Below are 6765 nucleotides of genomic sequence, written 5' to 3' on the forward strand. Positions count from 1 at the left end.
GTTTACTTGCTGCTGTTGACAAGTTATCATCCTGAAATTTTTTTCTGTATTGATGAAAATTTCTTAAAGGATTCTTTAAAAAGCTGTCCAAAGTACTATGCCTATATCAGCGCCAATTAGGTCTAAGCCATAACCTCACAGGACAATTTTGAAGAAAAATAATTGGAATTTTTTAAAAAGTTGCAAAGCATGAATTCTCAAACCCAAGATATTGGTCTAATAGCCACAAAAGTAAAGGAAATGATTGGAAATTGAAAAGCCATTCAGCTCAGCAAATTGCTTGTTGCCATGGTGCCAAAAGGCCACAATTTGTACACTCTATAAAGTTAATGGGTTGTACTTATGTGCCCTTAATTTTTTATTTCCATTTCTCAAAAATATTTGAAACTACAACATCAACAGAGAAAATGTTGCCTGGTTATTTACAGGGACTCTATACGAGGCTGCTATTTTGTCAACGTCATGCCCCAAAGTTGGTTCTCTGGGGACCAATGTGACGAGCAATAAAAGGGCCCATCCCAGATCTCTGTTTGCCTGTGAGGTTGCTCCTCTACAAGCTGAAAATGACATCTTTTTGTGTGTTGCCACCTCACTGACTTACAAAATGTCAGAGCAAGAACCCCTCCAGTGTACCTGTGTGCAAATTCCTCTGGAGTGGAATTTCCTGGACGCAGCTGTTGTGCATGTGGGTTAGCAATGCTCACTGATTTTCCAGAGTGGCTCTGCCAATTTCCACTCCATCTATTGATGTCTGAGAGGCCCTCTTTTCCATGAAGTGCAAACAAGTAAATTTAAGGGCATACATTGAGCCTGCTGACCGAGTTCATATGCAGGAACCTCCGAGATGGGATCTGAATAGGTCAGGGGGCCTCCTCGTGTACTTGCACCTCTCTGAGGCTGCCCACAGCAATCTGACATGCCCGAAGTCAGATTCTGGGAGAGGAACTCCCACATTTGTTCTGGGGGTTTTTAAGAACCACTCTGGAGAGCCCTCTCCTCATAGGATCAGAGGCTCCAACATAACACAATAAGATGTGCAGAATCTTGGCCCAGCCCTATCTTCTCAGCTCAGTGTTGCTAGCTGGGGGCATAGCAGCTGCCCGGCGAGATAGGGAGAAATTGCAAATCTTTTAGAGTTAAGACCTTTTTTCTGGCCTAGCATATTATTAATTTCCATAAATCTTCTAGTCTTGCAAAGAACAATGTTTACATATATCTATTGTATCAAACTTGTTAATTATGTTGTTCAAAACTTCTACAGCCATAATTTTGCTTGACTAATCTATCAATCACTTAGAAACGTGTGTTGAAATCTCCCAATATGTTGATGGACTTTTTAAGCTTCCTCTAAGCAGTTTTATAAATTTTTTTTTATTTATTTTAGGCCTATTTTGCTAGATGCATCCAAGTGTATAGCCTATCTTCTTGATGAAAAAAATGTTTGTTACTATGTAAATGGTCCTCTTTCTCTTCTATAATTTTTTACTTAATTCAATTTTATGTTGTATTATTATAGCCCTAATAACTTTTTAAAAATTAGTATTTGACATGTACTTGTTCTACTCTTTTACTTTTCAACTTTTCTGTGACCTCTATCTTTTTAAAAGCATTCATTTATTTTATTTGTTTTTTTATCTAGAAGGGGAAAAAAACATTGATTTTTTTCCAGGAGTTTAGTTCTTTACTTTATTAATTTTGAGTGCTGATACATTTATTTTTATGTTTCTTGGCTTATTTTCCACCTAGTTATTCTGTTTTTTTTGTTTATGTGTGTGTTTGCCTTTTCTCTAAGACAGTTTTATATTCCCCATTCCATTTTTTAACATCTACTAGTTTGGAAGTTCCACATTCAATTACTGTTTCTTTTTGGGATTTCTCTGGAAATTTAACCTGTATTCTTAGGTTAAGATGTTTAAAGTTAGTCAATATCTTAACACTTCTCCTAAACAGGATATGAACTTTAAACACAGCTCCCGTCACTCCTCCTTTCAAATGAGATTTGGTTGTTGTCCAGAATTCAGGTCTATTTTGATTTTTTTAACCTCCCAATTTATCTAATTAATGTTTGTTTAGATTTACCAACATATTCATTATTTTAATTTTTATTTATTTCATTTTCATTTCAGACACACTTCTGGGATCATTTTCTTTCCACCTAAATACATTCCAGATGCACTCCTTTCACGAGGCTCTGTTGCTTGCAAACTCAGTTTTTGTAGGAAAATTTATTTCGCTCTTGCTCTTTCTCAAGTGTGTGCATAGATTGACAAGTATTTTCTCTCAGCACTTTATATATCTTCCTCCCTGACTCCTGCTTTCCACTGCTGTTCCAGAAGCCTACTGTCGGCCTAATATTTATTTTTTTTATAACTGATTGTAAAATCTTCTGTCCTGTATTCAGTGTACTACAAGTTCACTATCATGTGTCCAGGTGAGTTTCTTTTTTCTTTTCTTTTTAAATTTATCCTTATTATTAAAAGTATTATAGATTTCCCCTCTTTTTCCTCCCACTAACTCCTCCATCCCACACCCAGGCCTTCAGCACACTATTGTCTGTGTCCATGGCTGTGCATATAAGCATGTAAGTTCCCTGATTAATCTCTCCTCACCCACCCGCCCACCCCCACCTTCCCTCTGAGATTCATAAGTCTGTTCCATGCTTCTCTGTCTCTGGATCTATTTTGTTTCTTTTCATTTCTATTTCTTGGGATTTTTTAATTGGAAACTGGTGTTTTTTTATCAATTCTAGAGACATCTTAGGTATTATCTTTAGAAACATTTCTACTCCCCGTCTTTCTTTTGTCTTTGTTTAGACACTTGTAACGGTGTCCTTCATGCGTCTTAATCTTCCATTCCCTCATCTCTCTGTACTGCATTCTGGGTATTTTTTTCAGATCTCTTTTCCAGTTCACTAAGTAGCACTTCAATTGTGCCTAATCTGCTGTTAAAACCATCCATTGCACAGCAAGTCCGTATCTAAACTCTATGCCTCAGAAATACACAGTGCAAATAGGTTTTGTATAAATGATGCTCCTTGCAGACTTATTTGAAATATGAAAAATAAACAAAATATCTCTCAGTAGAAAAAAGGTTCAATAAATTAAACGCATCTGTTCAATTAAATTCACATTACATAGGAATCTAAATAAACAGTTTTGCTTCATCTTGGACCCATGCCCATCTATATACAGTAGAAACATGTAAATACAGTGTGTGTATACAGAATGGATTAAGACTACTCCAGATTGATACGTTTTTAGTATAAAACACATTCTAAATTGCAAAGACTTGTATAAAAAATGTACATTATCTCATTAATAATCTTGTATTGACTGGATGTTAAAATGGTAATATTTTTAATTTATTGGGTTAAGTGTTATTAAATTAATTTCACTTGTTTATTTCCACTTTTTCTTGTGTATAGTAGACATTTAAAATTACATATTTTTAAAGCTATTGATTTTCTAATTTAAAATTTATTTTACATTTTTAGAACTACCATTTGGATCTTTACTAATAAGTGCAACATTGATATTCCCTACTTCATCACACTTTCAAACATACCCATCACACTTATTTCATAGTCGTCCTCTGGTAATTCCAGCATTGACTGTCATTGTGGGTGTGATTCTGAAAAACAAGTACTTCTGTTGTCCCCTAGTGGCTCACTTCCTCTTGTATTTATTAATTCTTCAAAGAATTTATTTGTGCAAATTCTGAGTTTAATTTACATTTCTCCAAAGCAAATTTGCATTTTTTTTTTCTGCCAGGGATATGGAACTTGACCACCCCACACAAATTACAGCAAATGTTCACCATATGGCTTTTGGGTAAAGTCACATAAGAAATATGATTTCGTAATCTTTTTATTAAAGTATAAGATGACACTAAAAAATGTGCACAGATCAAAAGTGACAGCTCAGTATATTTTCACAAACTACGAATACCTGTGAGGTCAGCGTCTAATCAAGAAACAGAATATTACAGGCACTCAGTACGCAGAAATAGACCTCCACAGGCTTTGCACTATAGGGCTGCAATATACACGGGGCCCCCAAAAAATGTATACATACTTTGAATAATGATTAATTCTATGGGTTAAATCTGAAAAGAAAGAAACATCATTTGAGCAATCAGAAACCAGAGTGTATACACTTTGGGGGACACCCTGTATATAGTTTGTTTTGTTTTGACTCCTTGGTACTTAGAACCAAGGTTGAGTTTACTTGATACCTTTAAGGTCACCTCTATGGGTGAATACTCATTTTCTGGGGCTTGGTTCTGCGTTCTCACTTGTTGGGGTCCCAGGCTTTGCCCCCTGTCCTTTTTGTGAGTGGCCAATATAACCTCAGGCTCCAGGCAATTAGGGATGTGCAAATATTCCCAGAATAAACATTGTTTCTTGTACTTTAATATTCTCAAAAGTTGAGTTCTTTCCTCAATTCTAACCTTATTTTCCCACAAATGGGAATGTACGCAAGAGAAGAGAAGAAGAGAGAAGAGAAAAAGAGGAGAAGCAGAGAGGGGAAAGGGAGACAGAAATGTCAGTTTTAATGTAAACCAGCAATAAAGGAAGCCATTCAATAAAGTATTATAAATGACAAAGATAAAAAATCTACAGCAGTAAAAATCTTGCTTTTTAGGGGGTATCTAATATCATGAGAAAATGTCTATGATGTTATTAAAAAGGAAACAACGGTTCAAACCTGTAAAAACTGGCCCCAATTTTGCAAAAACACTTCTGTGTTTGTACAAACCTAGAAATGAATTGAAGCATTAACAGTGACTTTCTGTGGGGAATGGACCCCTGCGTTCTTTTATGTTTCTCTGTGTTTTATAGAAGTCAGGATCCTCATTTTACAATATCAACAAAAACGAGGAAGCATTCAGAAGAGTGATCAGGAGCCTGAAAACACCCACTGCACTCCTTCTCCCACGCTCAGACTGTGTCAGTGACATGAGAGAAATGGAAAGAATTGAATAGACCCAATAATGCTCAACAAGAGAAATCTGCAGTGAAGCGGGCCGACGCTGCTCTGCCTTCTACCCATGCTGATTACCTTCCAATGGAAAATGGGACTCTGTGGAGGAGGAAGCTTTTGACTCTTTCCACCCGTGGGTTCTCTTTTATGTTGGAGCATTACGCTGCCTTCCTCCAAGCAGCACGATCAGGTGCAGAAGGGATGTAACAAAACTCTTCATTTCCTCTCATTAAAGACTCAGTTTTTTGGTTCTTCAGTTTGATTGACTTTGTGAAATACTGGAAGGCATCATGGGAGTTCAGGGAAGGAGGGAAAAGCAATAGTAGATTTTTACCAATTTATATTATTTGCAAATAAATTCTTACGGAAGACTGTGCCTTTTTCTCCAACCTGACATGGTTGCTCTGTGCTCATGCATTTTGGGCAGTAACTAGAAAGCAGGACCAGCTATTTTTTAATTGTTAAAATAATTAAAGGATGGAAATCATTTGCCTAAGAGAATTCTTTTGTGATTCTCTCTTTGGAGTTGTGATGAGGGGTGCCTCTTTCTCTATGGTCTTTCCACTCAAAAATGTGGTACACAGACCAATGGCATCAATATCGCCTGAGAGTTTGCTGGTAACACAGAATTTTGGTCCCCCCACCAGGCATACTGAATCAGAATCTCTAGGGATCTGTGGTTTAACAGCCTCCCTAATGATTCTTATACACAACCAGTTCAAAACCCCTTGAGGGCATGCAAAAAAACCAATATGAAGCAATGACAGTTCAAATAAAAAAGAAAAGGAGACAATTTTATTCCTCTGAATATCTCAATTTATCTCTCCTCTGAGAGGAAAACTTACTATAAACCTTCACCCTGGTCGCCACAATTAAGTGTGGGAACTCTATGCACATCCATACACAGAGGTCAGGGCTGCATTTAAGCAGCCTGGTCCATAACGGTTCCCTCTCACCATCAAACCCCAGGAGGGGACTTTTTGTTCAATTTCTCCTCTCATCCTCTTTGAAGAGATGCAACTTTGAACTCACAGTGACGCTGTTGGGAACGTTTTGTGTCTTCCATACATTGTGTCTTTCTGTGATGCTCTGGTGAGCCAGTGCAAACATAGGGACAAAACCAGCAAAACATGCAAGGAAAAGGAAACTCTCTGAAACACAGAAGTTTGCCAGCTCAATTTTTGCTTTTTTGTTCTTAGGCATGGCCATGCTGTTTGATTTTGTACCTTTCTTTTTAGAATCATGAATTATTGAACACATAAAAAAAGGTTTGACAACAAGCATATGACATGCTCTGGAAATAAGTGAAATATCTAAAGTATGCTTTTGGAAATGTCTTTCTTAGTATCATTCACTACTAAGGAGCTGTACTCTCATCAATCTAACTTTTGAAAAATGTTTATTTGTTATTTACCACGAGTTAGGAAGGCTTCAGGTTAACAATTTCCTCCCACCAAAATTTATCTGTCCCAATCAGAATCCTGCATTATGACAATATAATATATTAAACTCTACTATACTAATAATGGTAATAATGATATATGAATGATTATGTTCTAAATATTTTCCTCCCTGTATCAGCTATCTATGACCATAATGATGCCAAGTAACAAACAACCACAAAGCCTCAATGGCATAATACAATAGCATAGATTGCTCACATGGCAGGTGCCAGCTGGGGACATGCCTGGGGTCTCTGTGTCTTTTGGCTGGGCTGTTCACTTGCCTGTGTTCCAAATGACTGTCCATTCCTCTAGACGAGTCTCAATTGGGCTGAGTGGGC

This window comes from Myotis lucifugus, unplaced genomic scaffold (genome assembly GCF_000147115.1).
Source record: "Myotis lucifugus unplaced genomic scaffold, Myoluc2.0 scaffold_42, whole genome shotgun sequence".
Lineage (NCBI taxonomy): Eukaryota > Metazoa > Chordata > Mammalia > Chiroptera > Vespertilionidae > Myotis > Myotis lucifugus.